Below are 20,159 nucleotides of genomic sequence, written 5' to 3' on the forward strand. Positions count from 1 at the left end.
TTATATCACTGTAAGCAATTGCAGACACCAGTGCTAATTAGTTTGGCAGGTGTGTCCAATGAAAGGCAAGACTACTTAAGAAGGCTCTCTCACATTATTCAGCAGCCTACATTTTCTGCCAAAATGGGAAAGAAACAGGATGTGTCGGCTGCTGAGAAGCAACAAATTGTGGAGTGTTTAGGTCAACGCATGACTACAATCAACATAGTGCGATGATCAGGATGAAGTGTCTTGGCAATCAAGAAGTATGTAGCTGATTCACAGTACACATGTGTGCGTGCTGATAAGGGCAAATTGAGGACTCTTTCCTACAGGCAATTACGTCAGGTTGAAAGAGCAGCGGCAAAAAAGCCTTGTCATAGCAGCAGACAAGTTTTTGAAGCTGCTTGTGCCTCCAATGTCCCCCGAACAACAAGATGCAGGGTCCTTCAGAGGTTTGCAGCTGTGCATACGCCATCCTGTCGACCTCCTCTATCCACTTCACACAAGCAGAAACGGCTCCAGTGGGCCAAACATTACATGAAAACTGATTTCAAAACAGTTTTGTTCACGGATGAGTGCCGTGCAGCGCTCGATGGTCCAGATGGATGGAGTGGAGGATGGCTGGTTGATGGACACCCCACGCAAACACGGCTACAGCGCCAACAAGGAGGAGGTGGAGTAATGTTTTGGGCTGGAATCATGGGGAGAGAGATTGTCGGCACCTTTAGGATCCCTGAATGCGCTAAAGATGAACTCCATAATGTATGTGGATTTTCTCAAACAGCACTTCCTGCCATGGTTCAAGAAGAAGAACCGTGTATTTCACAGCAAGATCATTTTTCTGCATGATAATGCACCATCTCATGCTGCACATAAAACATCTGCATCTCTGGCTGATATGGGCATAAAAGGGGACAAACTTATGGTGTGACCCCCATGCTCCCCTGACCTCTACCCCATTCAGAACCTTTGGAGCATCATTAAAAGGAGTGTCTATGATGGCGGGAGGCAGTTCACATCTAAGCAACAGCTCTGGGAGGGTATTCTGTCCTCATGCAAAACAATTGAAGCAGAAACCATCCAAAACCTGACAAATTCAATGGACGAGAGAGTTCAGAAGCTCCTTTCGAACAAGGGGTCCTATGTGAAAATGTAACATCACCTAGAATAAAGTTTTGAGTTGAAAACTGTTTGATTTCAGTTTCTAACAACCTGCTAATGCTTATAATTTCAAAAATGACCATTTTTTTGGTCTTTATTAAAATGAAAAGGTTGATCGAAAAGTTTGGGGGATCTAAGAGTGTGGCAACCCAGTAGTCATGATTACTTCGAATTCTGACAATATGAGGGTCATGCTGCAGGTAGTGCAGCAAGAAGGCACTTATGTGTCTTGCGCATCTCAGAGCCCCAAAATTATTTTCCGGGCTAGATGCAGCTAAAAATTATTTTTAATTTTAAATCTGGTGGAGCTTATTATAGATGGCCTAATAGGATCAGTGCTGCACACTGCTACAAAGCCCAAATTATTTTCCAGTCAAGATACAGATAAACATGATTAGTAATTTGAAAGCTTAAAACGGTTGGTAGGGTGATTTTAAACAATCATCAAGCTTTTACTCTCCCCAGGATGACACAGGGGTAGAAAAGTCGTTTCGGATCCATGATTTGTTCATCTTTATGAACGTGAGTCTGTCTACATTATCAGTGGAGAGCCGCGTGCGCTTATCTGTCAGCACACCACCAGCAGCGCTGAACACACGTTCAGACAGAACGCTGGCTGCGGGGCATGACAAGATCTCCAAGGTGTAAGTGGCTAGCTCCGGCCATTTATCCAGATTGGAAGCCCAAAAAGAGCAAGGGTCCAGTGACACAGTCGTGGCTTCAATGTTTACTTGGAGATACTCCTGTACCATCGTCTCTAGGCGTTGACTATGTGTCAGACTTCTTGTCTCCTGTGGCCTTGCAAAGGATGGGCTAAAAATGTGGTGAAATGATTCCGCAAAATTGATGTTACCACCAGATACTGTGGTTCTGTTACGGTTTGAGTGCTGAACACTTGACGGTCCCACGGTTGGCAAGTTGGAACTGTGAGATTCACTACGTGCACCACTGGTATTTTGTGGAAAAGCACATGTAAGATTCTGCAACAGTCTCTGCTGATACTCCTGCATGCGTGCATCCCTTTCTATGGCAGGAATAATTTCTGCAAATTTACTTTTGTACCGGGGATCTAACAGTGTGGCAACCCAGTAGTCAGGATTATTTCTAATTCTCACAATTCGAGGGTCATGTTGCAGGTAGTGCAGCAAGAAGGCACTCATGTGTGTTGCGCATCCAGGAGCACCAAGTCCCTGTTGTGTTGGTGGCGAGGTAACAATCATGCTTCCTTCCTCTGTCCTCTCCCCCCAACCTCGCACAACAGAAATGTGATCAAGGTCTCCCTCATCTGATGAGTCTTCCATCAGTTCGTCCTCCACTTCTTCCTGGGCTCCTGCACCTTCCTCACTAGTTTGGCTGCTACCATGCGCCCTGGTATAACCATCTCCCCCACCCTCACATGCCTGCCGCCTTGGTGCTGCCGACCGTCTGGACCTTGCAGATGTTAGCCCTTCCGCATACAACTCCTCCTCCTCTACTTCCTCCACCTCCTCTTGTGCCACCACCTGACTCCGAATTCTGTTTAACATGTGCTCCAGCATGTAAATCACCGGAATAGTCATGCTGATAATGGCATCGTCAGCACTAAACATCTTCGTCGCCATTTCAAAACTGTGCAGAAGGGTGCATAGGTCCCTGATCTGAGACCACTCCTCCAGCGTGATTTGCCCCACCTCTGGATCTCGTTGGCCCAGGCTATACGTCAGAACGTATTGCACCAGGGCTTGTCGGTGCTGCCACAGTCGCTGCAACATGTGCAGAGTTGAATTCCACCGGGTAGGCACATCGCATTTTAGCCGGTGAAGTGGCAGGCCCAACGACTTCTGTAGAGATGTAAGTCGCTGAGCTGCGGGATGCGAACGGCGGAAGTGAGCACACAGCGACCGTGCCCTCTGCAGAAGGCCATCTAGTCTGGGATAGTGGGCTAAAAATTGCTGGACAACCAGGTTCAACACGTGAGCCATACAAGGCACGTGTGTGACATTGCCCCGGCGAAGGGCCGCACCCAGGTTTGCAGCATTGTCGCACACGGCCTTCCCTGGTTTCAGGTCCAGTGGAGACAACCATTCATGAAATTGGTTCTCCAGAGCTGACCACAACTCCTCAGCTGTGTGACTCACATTTCCCAGACATTTCAATGTAAAAACCGCCTGATGACGTTGAGCCCTACTGCCAGCATAGTAAGGAGGTGTGCAGGATCCCTTCTGCGCAGTTAGAAAGCTTGTGGCATGACCAGACAGGCTTTGGGTGCAGGTGGAAGACCGAGAGGAGGTTGAGGAGGCAGAAGCAGTGGAGGAACTTTGACATAAAGAGGATTGACGCACAACTCGTGGGGACGGCAAGACTTGGACAGCAGCCCCTTGTCCTGCTGTCACCATAGTTACCCAGTGCCCAGTCAGCGACATGTAACGCCCCTGTCCATGCCTACTCGTCCAAGTGTCTGTGGTGAAATGCACCCTGTCACACACAGAGTTTCTCAAAGAAGCGGTGATGTTGTGTGCGACATGCTGGTGGAGCGCAGGCACACCTTTCTTTGAGAAGTAGTGCCGACTGGGCATCTGGTACTGGGGCACTGCGACGGACATAAGGTCTCGAAAATCCTCTGTGTCCACCAGGCGGAAAGGCAGCATTTCTGTAGCCAAGAGCTTGCAGATGGTGAAATTCAACCTCTTAGCTTTCTCATAGCTAGGAGGAAATGGTCTTTTACTTGTCCACATCTGAGGGACCGAGGGCTGGCTCTTGTGCTTAGACGGGGTTGATAAGGGTGTCCCCGGCAAACTGCCGGTCTGTGAGGAAGATGCAGGCGGACATGTTAGGTTGCCTTGATCCAAAGGTGGTGCTATCGATGTCGGACAGCGCTCAACACCAGCTGGTGTTCCCACCTCCAAAGAAAATGATGACCTGCCAATCACGCTGGCTGTTGCGGGTAAAGAGGTGGCAGGTCTGCGCCCCAAAACAGGTGTGACTGCTGTCCCCCCAGTCACAGAGGATGAAGAGGCCGCGGATGCACAAGATATGGCAGACGGTGGTTGGCCCGGCCGGCTAGGCCGCATTGTAGCACACTGAGCTTCCCACTGCAACTTATGCTTCATGTCCATGTGCCGGTTCATGCATGAAGTACTCAAACTATGTATTTTTTGGCCTCTACTTAGCTTTTGCTGACAAATATTACAGATAACACGAGTTGGGTCATCTTTATCAATCTGAAAAAATGCCCAGGCTATGCAAGGCTTAGCACCCATGCGACCTGAAGAGCCACCACGACTTGTGGTGAGAGGCAGAGTTGAGTTTGAGGATGCAGTTGTTGACGTGCTTCCAGTACTACGTCTCTGTCCAGGAAGGCGCAACCTGACCTCGTCGTCACTAGCATCTTCCTCCACCTCCTCTGCTGACCTCATCTCTTGGCTGACTGTGGGTTGACAGTAAGTGGGATCTCCGACCTCATCATCATCACCCTGTGCGTTATCACACCCGTCGTCCTCAGAGCCAACCTGTTCCTGCCCTGACAAAAAACTAAAGTTGTCGCTCCAATCAGGTATTTGAGTCTTATCATCGTCTTCCTCATTGTCTACACCAACAGGAGTTACAGTTTGGGAATGAGGGTCTACATTATGGTCAGAACCTTCTGCGTCTGGTCCTGGATCCGACTCATAAAGATTCTGGGCATCAGTGCAGATCATTTCCTCGTCTGGATTCACAGAAGCGCTGGAGTCGACCTCTGATTCCCAGGCTATAGTATGAGTAAACAGCTCTGCAGACTCAACCATCTGTTCTACCTCATACTCAGACGGGCAGCTGGAGATTTGGGAGCTGTGAGGAAGCAAGTGCGATTTGGGTGACACCTTTGAGGACTGGAGTATTTGTGATGTTGAAGTTGATGTGGAGGAGAGCCCACTTAAAGGAGCACTTGATATCCGTTGAAGCACCTACTGTTTTTGTGCCTCATCTGGAATTTGTAGCGATTGGCGTGGCCGTAAGAAAGGGATCTTATCACATTGTCCGCTAAAAGAAGTAGACATTTTAGTTTGGCTGGAAGATGGTCTTTCTTCTGCACCTACCCCACGGACACAACCTTTTTTTCCCTTCCCAACACGCCTATTCCCCTTTCCACCAGCAGCAGGCCTTTTTCCACTCATTTTGGTGGTTAACTAATTCACAACTCTGGAGTTGTTTGCACAAAAAAACAATGGATGGTAACCGAGCAGAGCTGAGTGGCCAAACTGTGGTATTAGGCCAAAACTATTGGCTGGGTTAGATGCAGAAAAAAATTATTTTTAATTTGCAACCTGATGGAGGTCAGTATAGATGGACTAATAGACCAAGTCCCACACACCGCTAGAAGCCCAAATATTTTTTCAGAGCTAGATGCAGAAAATTTTTTGATTCAATTTGCAACCTGATGGAGGTCAGTATAGATGGACTAATAGACCAAGTCCCACACACCGCAAGAAGCCCAAATATTTTTTCAGAGCTAGATGCAGAAAAAAATTATTTTTAATTTGCAACCTGATGGAGGTCAGTATAGATGGACTAATAGACCAAGTCCCACACACCGCTAGAAGCCCAAATATTTTTTCAGAGCTAGATGCAGAAAATTTTTTGATTCAATTTGCAACCTGATGGAGGTCAGTATAGATGGACTAATAGACCAAGTCCCACACACTGCTAGAAGCCCAAATATTTTTTCAGAGCTAGATGCAGAAAAAAATTATTTTTAATTTGCAACCTGATGGAGGTCAGTATAGATGGACTAATAGACCAAGTCCCACACACCGCTAGAAGCCCAAATATTTTTTCAGAGCTAGATGCAGAAAATTTTTTGATTCAATTTGCAACCTGATGGAGGTCAGTATAGATGGACTAATAGACCAAGTCCCACACACTGCTAGAAGCCCAAATATTTTTTCAGAGCTAGATGCAGAAAAAAAATATTTTTAATTTGCAACCTGATGGAGGTCAGTATAGATGGACTAATAGACCAAGTCCCACACACCGCTAGAAGCCCAAATATTTTTTCAGAGCTAGATGCAGAAAAAAATTCTTTTTAATTTGCAACCTGATGGAGGTCAGTATAGATGGACTAATAGACCAAGTCCCACACACCGCTAGAAGCCCAAATATTTTTTCAGAGCTAGATGCAGAAAATTTTTTGATTCAATTTGCAACCTGATGGAGGTCAGTATAGATGGACTAATAGACCAAGTCCCACACACCGCTAGAAGCCCAAATATTTTTTCAGAGCTAGATGCAGAAAAAAATTATTTTTAATTTGCAACCTGATGGAGGTCAGTATAGATGGACTAATAGACCAAGTCCCACACACCGCTAGAAGCCCAAATATTTTTTCAGAGCTAGATGCAGAAAATTTTTGATTCAATTTGCAACCTGATGGAGGTCAGTATAGATGGACTAATAGACCAAGTCCCACACACTGCTAGAAGCCCAAATATTTTTTCAGAGCTAGATGCAGAAAAAAATTATTTTTAATTTGCAACCTGATGGAGGTCAGTATAGATTTACTAATAGACCAAGTCCCACACACCGCTAGAAGCCCAAATATTTTTTCAGAGCTAGATGCAGAAAATTTTTTGATTCAATTTGCAACCTGATGGAGGTCAGTATAGATGGACTAATAGACCAAGTCCCACACACTGCTAGAAGCCCAAATATTTTTTCAGAGCTAGATGCAGAAAAAAAATATTTTTAATTTGCAACCTGATGGAGGTCAGTATAGATGGACTAATAGACCAAGTCCCACACACCGCTAGAAGCCCAAATATTTTTTCAGAGCTAGATGCAGAAAAAAATTATTTTTAATTTGCAACCTGATGGAGGTCAGTATAGATGGACTAATAGACCAAGTCCCACACACCGCTAGAAGCCCAAATATTTTTTCAGATCTAGATGCAGAAAAAAATTATTTTTAATTTGCAACCTGATGGAGGTCAGTATAGATGGACTAATAGACCAAGTCCCACACACCGCTAGAAGCCCAAATATTTTTTCAGAGCTAGATGCAGAAAAAAATTATTTTTAATTTGCAACCTGATGGAGGTCAGTATAGAAGGACTAATAGAACAAGTCCCACACACTGCTAGAAGCCCAAATATTTTTTCAGAGCTAAATGAAGAAAAAAATTATTTTTAATTTGCAACCTGATGGAGGTCAGTATAGATGGACTAATAGACCAAGTCCCACACACTGCTAGAAGCCCAAATATTTTTTCAGAGCTAGATGCAGAAAAAAAATATTTTTAATTTGCAACCTGATGGAGGTCAGTATAGATGGACTAATAGTCCAAGTCCCACACACCGCTAGAAGCCCAAATATTTTTTCAGAGCTAGATGCAGAAAAAAATTATTTTTAATTTGCAACCTGATGGAGGTCAGTATAGATGGACTAATAGACCAAGTCCCACACACCGCTAGAAGCCCAAATATTTTTTCAGAGCTAGATGCAGAAAAAAATTATTTTTAATTTGCAACCTGATGGAGGTCAGTATAGATGGACTAATAGACCAAGTCCCACACACCGCTAGAAGCCCAAATATTTTTTCAGAGCTAGATGCAGAAAAAAATTATATTCAGTTTGCAACCTGATGGAGGTCAGTATAGATGGACTAATAGAATGATGCTATGCCCAAAAGATTTTACTTCACTAGGTGCAGTAAAAAAATTGGTATTCTATACACAGGTGGTATATCTTGCAACACAGATAGGCTACTCCACTGACTAACACACTCTGCAATAGGCCAAAAAGGATTAGCTTTGCTAGATTCAGCCAAATGCTGTGAAAAAAACTTGCACAGCACTGGCACAGACCTGCCTGGCAAAAACTGATAGGAACTCATGTAACCTAGTCCTGAAAAGGACTCCAATTACAATTAGTCTTTACTCCCACAACCTATCTATTTAAGAGCACAGACCTCCCTGATAAAAGTCGTAGGAAATGCTGTAACCTAGTCCTTAAAAGGACTGCAATCACAACTATTCCCTACTCCCAAGCTATCTGTATATTTGTGCAAAAATTGGCTTGAAATTAACAAGGTATAGCGCACACAGCAACAGCGGTGCCGTCTAACACGCAGCTGCAGCAGTGAGAAAATGGGGGCGACGGGGAAAATGGCTTGGTCTTATAGGGCAAGGACATGTGACATACACTGCCAATGACACATGCCCTTGCTTGTGTGAAAAAAAGCACTTCGCTCCGTGTGTGCGCTGCTGATAGGCTGACAGATTGCACCTCCCCACTGCAAATGCGGGAAAGAGAAAAAAAAATGGAGATCTTCATTGTTCCTGCAGAGATCCATCCCCTGCCCCTCCCCCCACCCCGCTGTACACTCAAACTGCGAATTAACATTAATTTTCATCATTACTGAGAAAAAATCCAGTTATGATTTTGGTGCACGAACAGTTATCGAACATAACCTCGAACAGCCGAATTTTTCTCAAATTGTTCGTGTTCGCCGAACGGCTCGAACACCGCCCAAAACAGCTCGAATTTGAGATTGGCGAACAGTTCGAGTAGAACAACGCTCATCTCTAGAAGAGACGTGCAGGTCGCAGTAGCTTAACAAGACGGTTTAAATGCCACTTGGAAGAGACGTGCAGGTCGCAGTAGCTTAACAAGACGGTTTAAATGCCTCTTGGAAGAGCGGTGGAGGTCGCAGTAGCTTAACAAGACGGTTTAAATGCCCCTTGAAAGAGACGTGCAGGTCGCAGTAGCTTAACAAGACGGTTTAAATGCCCCGTCGTAGTGCGGTGGAGGTCGCAGTAGCTTTACAAGACAGATGAAATGCCCCTTGGAAGAGCGTTGGAGGTCGCAGTAGCTTAATAAGACAGTTTAAATGCACCTTGGAAGAGACATGCAGATCACAGCATCTTAACAAGATTGTTTAAATGCCCCTTGGAAGAGACGTGCAGGTCGCAATAGCTTAACAAGACTGTTTAAATGTCCCTTGGTAGAGACATGCAGGTCGCAGTAGCTTAACAAGACGGTTTAAATGCCCCATGGAAGAGACGTACAGGTCGCAGTAGCTTAACAAGACGGTTTAAATGCCCCTTGGAAGAGACGTGCAGGTCGCAGTAGCTTAACAAGACAGTTTAAATCCCCCATGGAAGAGACGTGCAAGTCGCAGTAGCTTAACAAGATGGTTTAAATGCTCCTTGGAAGAGCGGTGGAGGTCGCAGTAGCTTAACAAGACAGTTTAAATGCCCCTTGGAAGAGACGTGCAGGTCGCAGTAGCTTAACAAGATGGTTTAAATGCCCCTTGGAAGAGACGTGCAGGTCGCAGTAGCTTAACAAGATGGTTTAAATGCACCTTGGAAGAGCGGTGGAGGTCGCAGCAGCTTAAAAAGATGGTTTAAATGCCCCTTGGAAGAGACGTGCAGGTCGCAGTGGCTTAACAAGACGGTTTAAATGCCCCTTGGAAGAGACATGCAGGTCGCAGTAGCTTAACAAGATGGTTTAAATGCCCCTTGGAAGAGACGTGCAGGTAGCAGTAGCTTAACAAGACTGTTTAAATGCCCCTTGTAAAAGTGGTGGAGGTTACAGTAGCTTAACAAGACGGTTTAAATGCCCCTTGGAAGAGACGTGCAAGTCGTAGTAGCTTAAAAAGATAGTTTAAATGCGCCTTGGAATAGACGTGCAGGTCTCAGTAGCTTAACAAGACTGTTTAAATGCCCCTTGGAAGAGCGGTGGAGGTCGCAGTAGCTTAAGAAGACAGTTTAAATGCCCCTTGAAAGAGACGTGCAGGTCGCAGTAGCTTAACAAGACCGTTTAATTGCCCCTTGGAAGTGCGGTGGATGTCGCAGTAGCTTAACAAAACGGTTTAAATGCCCCTTGGAAGAGACATGCAGTTCGCAGCAGCTTAACAAGATGGTTTAAATGCCCCTTGGAAGAGACGTGCAGGTAGCAGTGGCTTAACAAGATGGTTTAAATGCCCCTTGGAAGAGACATGCAGGTCGCAGTAGCTTAACAAGACAGTTTAAATGCCCCTTGGACAAGTGGTGGAGGTTACAGTAGCTTAACAAGACAGTTTAAATGCCCCTTGGAAGAGACATGCAAGTCGCAGTAGATTAAAAAGACGGTTTAAATGCGCCTTGGAAGAGACGTGCAGGTCGCAGTAGCTTAACAAGACGGTTTAAATGCCCCTTGGAATAGAAGTGCAGGTCGCAGTAGCTTAACAAGACGGTATAAATGCCCCTTGGAAGAGACGTGCAGGTCGCAGTAGCTTAACAAGACGGTTTAAATCCCCCTTGGAAGAGACGTGCAGGTCGCAGCAGCTTAACAAGAGGGTTTAAATGCCCCTTGGAATAGGCTTGCAGGTCGCAGTAGCTTACCAAGACGGTTTAATTGCCCCTTGGAAGAGACTTGCAGGTCGCAGTAGCTTAAAAAGACGGTTTAAATGCCCATTGGAAGAGTGGTGCAGGTCGCAGGAGCTTAACAAGATGGTTTAAATGCCCCTTGGAAGAGATGTGCAGGTCGCAGTAGCTTAAAAAGACGGTTTAAATGCCCATTGGAAGAGTGGTGCAGGTCGCAGTAGCTTAATAAGACAGTTTAAATGCACCTTGGAAGAGACATGCAGATCACAGCATCTTAACAAGATTGTTTAAATGCCCCTTGGAAGAGACGTGCAGGTCGCAATAGCTTAACAAGACTGTTTAAATGTCCCTTGGTAGAGACATGCAGGTCGCAGTAGCTTAACAAGACGGTTTAAATGCCCCATGGAAGAGACGTACAGGTCGCAGTAGCTTAACAAGACGGTTTAAATGCCCCTTGGAAGAGACGTGCAGGTCGCAGTAGCTTAACAAGACAGTTTAAATCCCCCATGGAAGAGACGTGCAAGTCGCAGTAGCTTAACAAGATGGTTTAAATGCTCCTTGGAAGAGCGGTGGAGGTCGCAGTAGCTTAACAAGACAGTTTAAATGCCCCTTGGAAGAGACGTGCAGGTCGCAGTAGCTTAACAAGATGGTTTAAATGCCCCTTGGAAGAGACGTGCAGGTCGCAGTAGCTTAACAAGATGGTTTAAATGCACCTTGGAAGAGCGGTGGAGGTCGCAGCAGCTTAAAAAGATGGTTTAAATGCCCCTTGGAAGAGACGTGCAGGTCGCAGTGGCTTAACAAGACGGTTTAAATGCCCCTTGGAAGAGACATGCAGGTCGCAGTAGCTTAACAAGATGATTTAAATGCCCCTTGGAAGAGACGTGCAGGTAGCAGTAGCTTAACAAGACTGTTTAAATGCCCCTTGTAAATGTGGTGGAGGTTACAGTAGCTTAACAAGACGGTTTAAATGCCCCTTGGAAGAGACGTGCAAGTCGTAGTAGCTTAAAAAGATAGTTTAAATGCGCCTTGGAATAGACGTGCAGGTCTCAGTAGCTTAACAAGACTGTTTAAATGCCCCTTGGAAGAGCGGTGGAGGTCGCAGTAGCTTAAGAAGACAGTTTAAATGCCCCTTGAAAGAGACGTGCAGGTCGCAGTAGCTTAACAAGACCGTTTAATTGCCCCTTGGAAGTGCGGTGGATGTCGCAGTAGCTTAACAAAACGGTTTAAATGCCCCTTGGAAGAGACATGCAGTTCGCAGCAGCTTAACAAGATGGTTTAAATGCCCCTTGGAAGAGACGTGCAGGTAGCAGTGGCTTAACAAGATGGTTTAAATGCCCCTTGGAAGAGACATGCAGGTCGCAGTAGCTTAACAAGACAGTTTAAATGCCCCTTGGACAAGTGGTGGAGGTTACAGTAGCTTAACAAGACAGTTTAAATGCCCCTTGGAAGAGACATGCAAGTCGCAGTAGATTAAAAAGACGGTTTAAATGCGCCTTGGAAGAGACGTGCAGGTCGCAGTAGCTTAACAAGACGGTTTAAATGCCCCTTGGAATAGAAGTGCAGGTCGCAGTAGCTTAACAAGACGGTATAAATGCCCCTTGGAAGAGACGTGCAGGTCGCAGTAGCTTAACAAGACGGTTTAAATCCCCCTTGGAAGAGACGTGCAGGTCGCAGCAGCTTAACAAGAGGGTTTAAATGCCCCTTGGAATAGGCTTGCAGGTCGCAGTAGCTTACCAAGACGGTTTAATTGCCCCTTGGAAGAGACTTGCAGGTCGCAGTAGCTTAAAAAGACGGTTTAAATGCCCATTGGAAGAGTGGTGCAGGTCGCAGGAGCTTAACAAGATGGTTTAAATGCCCCTTGGAAGAGATGTGCAGGTCGCAGTAGCTTAAAAAGACGGTTTAAATGCCCATTGGAAGAGTGGTGCAGGTCGCAGTAGCTTAACAAGACGGTTTAAATGCCCCTTGGAAGAGACATGCAGGTCGCAGTAGCTTAACAAGACGGTTTAATTGCCCCTTGAAAGAGACGTGCAGGTCGCAGTAGCTTAACAAGACGGTTTAAATGCCCCTTGGAAGAGACTTGCAAGGCGCAGTAGCTTAACAAGACTGTTTAAATGCCCCTTAGAAGAGACGTGCAGGTCGCAGAAGCTTAACGATACGGTTTAAATGCCCATTGGAAGTGTGGTGGAGGTCGCAGTAGCTTAACAAGACGGTTTAAATGCCCCTTGGAAGAGACATGCAGGTCGCAGCAGCTTAACAAGACGGTTTAAATGCCCCTTGGAAGAGATATGCAGGTCGCAGTAGCTTAACAAGATGGTTTAAATGCCCCTTGGAAGAGCGGTGGAGGTCGCATTAGCTTAACAAGACGGTTTAAATGCCCATTGGAAGAGACGTGCAGGTCGCAGTAGCTTAATAAGACGGTTTAAATGCCCCTTGGAAGAGAGGTGGAGGTCGCAGTAGCTTAACAAGACAGTTTAAATGCCCCTTGGAAGAGACTTGCAAGTCGCAGACGCTTAACAAGACGGTTTAAATGCCACTTGGAAGAGACATGCAGGTCACAGTAGCTTAACAAGGCGGTTTAAATGTCCCTTGGAAGAGACGTGCAAGTTGTAGTAGCTTAAAAAGATGGTTTAAATGCGCCTTGGAATAGACGTGCATGTCTCAGTAGCTTAACAAGACTGTTTAAATGCCCCTTGGAAGAGCGGTGGAGGTCGCAGTAGCTTAAGAAGGCAGTTTAAATGCCCCTTGAAAGAGACGTGCAGGTCGCAGTAGCTTAACAAGACCGTTTAATTGCCCCTTGGAAGTGCGGTGGATGTCGCAGTAGCTTAACAAGATGGTTTAAATGCCCCTTGGAAGAGACGTGCAGGTAGCAGTGGCTTAACAAGATGGTTTAAATGCCCCTTGGAAGAGACATGCAGGTCGCAGTAGCTTAACAAGACAGTTTAAATGCCCCTTGGACAAGTGGTGGAGGTTACAGTAGCTTAACAAGACAGTTTAAATGCCCCTTGGAAGAGACATGCAAGTCGCAGTAGCTTAAAAAGACGGTTTAAATGCGCCTTATAAGAGACGTGCAGGTCGCAGTAGCTTAACAAGACGGTTTAAATGCCCCTTGGAATAGAAGAGCAGGTCACAGTAGCTTAACAAGACGGTATAAATGCCCCTTGGAAGAGACGTGCAGGTCGCAGTACTTTAACAAGACGGTTTAAATCCCCCTTGGAAGAGACGTGCAGGTCGCAGCAGTTTAACAAGAGGGTTTAAATGCCCCTTGGAATAGGCTTGCAGGTCGCAGTAGCTTACCAAGACGGTTTAATTGCCCCTTGGAAGAGACTTGCAGGTCGCAGTAGCTTAAAAAGACGGTTTAAATGCCCATTGGAAGAGTGGTGCAGGTCGCAGGAGCTTAAGAAGATGGTTTAAATGCCCCTTGGAAGAGATGTGCAGGTCGCAGTAGCTTAAAAAGACGGTTTAAATGCCCATTGGAAGAGTGGTGCAGGTCGCAGTAGCTTAACAAGACGGTTTAAATCCCCCTTGGAAGAGACGTGCAGGTCGCAGTAGCTTAACAAGACGGTGTAAATGCCCCATCGAAGTGCGGTGGAGGTCGCAGTAGCTTTACAAGACAGATGAAATGCCCCTTGGAAGAGCGTTGGAGGTCGCAGTAGCTTAATGAGACAGTTTAAATGCCCCTTGGAAGAGACATGCAGATCACAGCATCTTAACAAGATTGTTTAAATGCCCCTTGGAAGAGACGTGCAGGTCGCAATAGCTTAACAAGACTGTTTAAATGTCCCTTGGTAGAGACATGCAGGTCGCAGTAGCTTAACAAGACGGTTTAAATGCCCCATGGAAGAGACGTGCAGGTCGCAGTAGCTTAACAAGACAGTTTAAATGCCCCTTGGAAGAGACGTGCAGGTCGCAGTAGCTTAACAAGATGGTTTAAATGCCCCTTGGAAGAGACGTGCAGGTCGCAGTAGCTTAACAAGATGGTTTAAATGCACCTTGGAAGAGCGGTGGAGGTCGCAGTAGCTTAAAAAGATGGTTTAAATGCCCCTTGGAAGAGACATGCAGTTCGCAGCAGCTTAAAAAGACGGTTTAAATGTCCCTTGGAAGAGGCTTGCAGGTCGCAGTAGCTTACCAAGACGGTTTAAATGCCCCTTGGAAGAGACGTGCAGGTCGCAGTAGCTTAACAAGATGGTTTAAATGCCCCTTGGAAGAGCGGAGGAGGTCGCAGTAGCTTAACAAGATGGTTTAAATGCCCCTTGGAAGAGACATGCAGTTCGCAGCAGCTTAAAAAGATGGTTTAAATGCCCCTTGGAAGAGACGTGCAGGTCGCAGTGGCTTAACAAGACGGTTTAAATGCCCATTGGAAGAGTGGTGCAGGTCGCAGGAGCTTAAGAAGATGGTTTAAATGCCCCTTGGAAGAGATGTGCAGGTCGCAGTAGCTTAAAAAGACGGTTTAAATGCCCATTGGAAGAGTGGTGCAGGTCGCAGTAGCTTAACAAGACGGTTTAAATCCCCCTTGGAAGAGACGTGCAGGTCGCAGTAGCTTAACAAGACGGTGTAAATGCCCCATCGAAGTGCGGTGGAGGTCGCAGTAGCTTTACAAGACAGATGAAATGCCCCTTGGAAGAGCGTTGGAGGTCGCAGTAGCTTAATAAGACAGTTTAAATGCCCCTTGGAAGAGACATGCAGATCACAGCATCTTAACAAGATTGTTTAAATGCCCCTTGGAAGAGACGTGCAGGTCGCAATAGCTTAACAAGACTGTTTAAATGTCCCTTGGTAGAGACATGCAGGTCGCAGTAGCTTAACAAGACGGTTTAAATGCCCCATGGAAGAGACGTGCAGGTCGCAGTAGCTTAACAAGACAGTTTAAATGCCCCTTGGAAGAGACGTGCAGGTCGCAGTAGCTTAACAAGATGGTTTAAATGCCCCTTGGAAGAGACGTGCAGGTCGCAGTAGCTTAACAAGATGGTTTAAATGCACCTTGGAAGAGCGGTGGAGGTCGCAGTAGCTTAAAAAGATGGTTTAAATGCCCCTTGGAAGAGACATGCAGTTCGCAGCAGCTTAAAAAGACGGTTTAAATGCCCCTTGGAAGAGGCTTGCAGGTCGCAGTAGCTTACCAAGACGGTTTAAATGCCCCTTGGAAGAGACGTGCAGGTCGCAGTAGCTTAACAAGATGTTTTAAATGCCCCTTGGAAGAGCGGAGGAGGTCGCAGTAGCTTAACAAGATGGTTTAAATGCCCCTTGGAAGAGACATGCAGTTCGCAGCAGCTTAAAAAGATGGTTTAAATGCCCCTTGGAAGAGACGTGCAGGTCGCAGTGGCTTAACAAGACGGTTTAAATGCCCCTTGGAAGAGACATGCAGGTCGCAGTAGCTTAACAAGATAGTTTAAATGCCCCTTGGAAGAGACGTGCAGGTCGCAGTAGCTTAACAAGACCGTTTAATTGCCCCTTGTAAGTGCGGTGGATGTCGCAGTAGCTTAACAAAACGGTTTAAATGCCCCTTGGAAGAGACATGCAGTTCACAGCAGCTTAACAAGATGGTTTAAATGCCCCTTGGAAGAGACGTGCAGGTAGCAGTGGCTTAACAAGGTGGTTTAAATGCCCCTTGGAAGAGACATGCAGGTCGCAGTAGCTTAACAAGACAGTTTAAATGCCCCTTGGACAAGTGGTGGAGGTTACAGTAGCTTAACAAGACAGTTTAAATGCCCCTTGGAAGAGACATGCAAGTCGCAGTAGCTTAAAAAGACGGTTTAAATGCGCCTTGGAAGAGACGTACAGGTCGCAGTAGCTTAACAAGACGGTTTAAATGCCCCTTGGAATAGAAGAGCAGGTCGCAGTAGCTTAACAAGACGGTATAAATGCCCCTTGGAAGAGACGTGCAGGTCGCAGTAGCTTAACAAGACGGTTTAAATCCCCCTTGGAAGAGACGTGCAGGTCGCAGCAGCTTAACAAGAGGGTTTAAATGCCCCTTGGAATAGGCTTGCAGGTCGCAGTAGCTTACCAAGACGGTTTAATTGCCCCTTGGAAGAGACTTGCAGGTCGCAGTAGCTTAAAAAGACGGTTTAAATGCCCATTGGAAGAGTGGTGCAGGTCGCAGGAGCTTAACAAGATGGTTTAAATGCCCCTTGGAAGAGATGTGCAGGTCGCAGTAGCTTAAAAAGACGGTTTAAATGCCCATTGGAAGAGTGGTGCAGGTCGCAGTAGCTTAACAAGACGGTTTAAATGCCCCTTGGAAGAGACATGCAGGTCGCAGTAGCTTAACAAGACGGTTTAAATGCCCCTTGAATGAGACGTGCAGGTCGCAGTAGCTTAACAAGACGGTTTAAATGCCCCTTGGAAGAGACGTGCAAGGCGCAGTAGCTTAACAAGACTGTTTAAATGCCCCTTAGAAGAGACGTGCAGGTCGCAGAAGCTTAACGAGACGGTTTAAATGCCCATTGGAAGTGTGGTGGAGGTCGCAGTAGCTTAACAAGACGGTTTAAATGCCCCTTGGAAGAGACATGCAGGTCGCAGCAGCTTAACAAGACGGTTTAAATGCCCCTTGGAAGAGATGTGCAGGTCGCAGTAGCTTAACAAGATGGTTTAAATGCCCCTTGGAAGAGCGGTGGAGGTCGCATTAGCTTAACAAGACAGTTTAAATGCCCATTGGAAGAGACGTGCAGGTCGCAGTAGCTTAATAAGACGGTTTAAATGCCCCTTGGAAGAGAGGTGGAGGTCGCAGTAGCTTAACAAGACAGTTTAAATGCCCCTTGGAAGAGACGTGCAAGTCGCAGACGCTTAACAAGACGGTTTAAATGCCACTTGGAAGAGACATGCAGGTCACAGTAGCTTAACAAGGCGGTTTAAATGTCCCTTGGAAGAGACGTGCAAGTTGTAGTAGCTTAAAAAGATGGTTTAAATGCGCCTTGGAATAGACGTGCAGGTCTCAGTAGCTTAACAAGACTGTTTAAATGCCCCTTGGAAGAGCGGTGGAGGTCGCAGTAGCTTAAGAAGACAGTTTAAATGCCCCTTGAAAGAGACGTGCAGGTCGCAGTAGCTTAACTAGACCGTTTAATTGCCCCTTGGAAGTGCGGTGGATGTCGCAGTAGCTTAACAAAAGGGTTTAAATGCCCCTTGGAAGAGACATGCAGTACGCAGCAGCTTAACAAGATGGTTTAAATGCCCCTTGGAAGAGACGTGCAGGTAGCAGTGGCTTAACAAGATGGTTTAAATGCCCCTTGGAAGAGACATGCAGGTCGCAGTAGCTTAACAAGACAGTTTAAATGCCCCTTGGACAAGTGGTGGAGGTTACAGTAGCTTAACAAGACAGTTTAAATGCCCCTTGGAAGAGACATGCAAGTCGCAGTAGCTTAAAAAGACGGTTTAAATGCACCTTGGAAGAGACGTGCAGGTCGCAGTAGCTTAACAAGACGGTTTAAATGCCCCTTGGAATAGAAGAGCAGGTCACAGTAGCTTAACAAGACGGTATAAATGCCCCTTGGAAGAGACGTGCAGGTCGCAGTACTTTAACAAGACGGTTTAAATCCCCCTTGGAAGAGACGTGCAGGTCGCAGCAGCTTAACAAGAGGGTTTAAATGCCCCTTGGAATAGGCTTGCAGGTCGCAGTAGCTTACCAAGACGGTTTAATTGCCCCTTGGAAGAGACTTGCAGGTCGCAGTAGCTTAAAAAGACGGTTTAAATGCCCATTGGAAGAGTGGTGCAGGTCGCAGGAGCTTAAGAAGATGGTTTAAATGCCCCTTGGAAGAGATGTGCAGGTCGCAGTAGCTTAAAAAGACGGTTTAAATGCCCATTGGAAGAGTGGTGCAGGTCGCAGTAGCTTAACAAGACGGTTTAAATCCCCCTTGGAAGAGACGTGCAGGTCGCAGTAGCTTAACAAGACGGTGTAAATGCCCCATCGAAGTGCGGTGGAGGTCGCAGTAGCTTTACAAGACAGATGAAATGCCCCTTGGAAGAGCGTTGGAGGTCGCAGTAGCTTAATGAGACAGTTTAAATGCCCCTTGGAAGAGACATGCAGATCACAGCATCTTAACAAGATTGTTTAAATGCCCCTTGGAAGAGACGTGCAGGTCGCAATAGCTTAACAAGACTGTTTAAATGTCCCTTGGTAGAGACATGCAGGTCGCAGTAGCTTAACAAGACGGTTTAAATGCCCCATGGAAGAGACGTGCAGGTCGCAGTAGCTTAACAAGACAGTTTAAATGCCCCTTGGAAGAGACGTGCAGGTCGCAGTAGCTTAACAAGATGGTTTAAATGCCCCTTGGAAGAGACGTGCAGGTCGCAGTAGCTTAACAAGATGGTTTAAATGCACCTTGGAAGAGCGGTGGAGGTCGCAGTAGCTTAAAAAGATGGTTTAAATGCCCCTTGGAAGAGACATGCAGTTCGCAGCAGCTTAAAAAGACGGTTTAAATGTCCCTTGGAAGAGGCTTGCAGGTCGCAGTAGCTTACCAAGACGGTTTAAATGCCCCTTGGAAGAGACGTGCAGGTCGCAGTAGCTTAACAAGATGGTTTAAATGCCCCTTGGAAGAGCGGAGGAGGTCGCAGTAGCTTAACAAGATGGTTTAAATGCCCCTTGGAAGAGACATGCAGTTCGCAGCAGCTTAAAAAGATGGTTTAAATGCCCCTTGGAAGAGACGTGCAGGTCGCAGTGGCTTAACAAGACGGTTTAAATGCCCATTGGAAGAGTGGTGCAGGTCGCAGGAGCTTAAGAAGATGGTTTAAATGCCCCTTGGAAGAGATGTGCAGGTCGCAGTAGCTTAAAAAGACGGTTTAAATGCCCATTGGAAGAGTGGTGCAGGTCGCAGTAGCTTAACAAGACGGTTTAAATCCCCCTTGGAAGAGACGTGCAGGTCGCAGTAGCTTAACAAGACGGTGTAAATGCCCCATCGAAGTGCGGTGGAGGTCGCAGTAGCTTTACAAGACAGATGAAATGCCCCTTGGAAGAGCGTTGGAGGTCGCAGTAGCTTAATAAGACAGTTTAAATGCCCCTTGGAAGAGACATGCAGATCACAGCATCTTAACAAGATTGTTTAAATGCCCCTTGGAAGAGACGTGCAGGTCGCAATAGCTTAACAAGACTGTTTAAATGTCCCTTGGTAGAGACATGCAGGTCGCAGTAGCTTAACAAGACGGTTTAAATGCCCCATGGAAGAGACGTGCAGGTCGCAGTAGCTTAACAAGACAGTTTAAATGCCCCTTGGAAGAGACGTGCAGGTCGCAGTAGCTTAACAAGATGGTTTAAATGCCCCTTGGAAGAGACGTGCAGGTCGCAGTAGCTTAACAAGATGGTTTAAATGCACCTTGGAAGAGCGGTGGAGGTCGCAGTAGCTTAAAAAGATGGTTTAAATGCCCCTTGGAAGAGACATGCAGTTCGCAGCAGCTTAAAAAGACGGTTTAAATGCCCCTTGGAAGAGGCTTGCAGGTCGCAGTAGCTTACCAAGACGGTTTAAATGCCCCTTGGAAGAGACGTGCAGGTCGCAGTAGCTTAACAAGATGTTTTAAATGCCCCTTGGAAGAGCGGAGGAGGTCGCAGTAGCTTAACAAGATGGTTTAAATGCCCCTTGGAAGAGACATGCAGTTCGCAGCAGCTTAAAAAGATGGTTTAAATGCCCCTTGGAAGAGACGTGCAGGTCGCAGTGGCTTAACAAGACGGTTTAAATGCCCCTTGGAAGAGACATGCAGGTCGCAGTAGCTTAACAAGAT

This window comes from Phyllobates terribilis, unplaced genomic scaffold (assembly GCF_046119375.1).
Source record: "Phyllobates terribilis strain yellow unplaced genomic scaffold, ASM4611937v1 Scaffold_89__1_contigs__length_6337102, whole genome shotgun sequence".
In the NCBI taxonomy this organism is placed as follows: Eukaryota; Metazoa; Chordata; class Amphibia; order Anura; family Dendrobatidae; genus Phyllobates; species Phyllobates terribilis.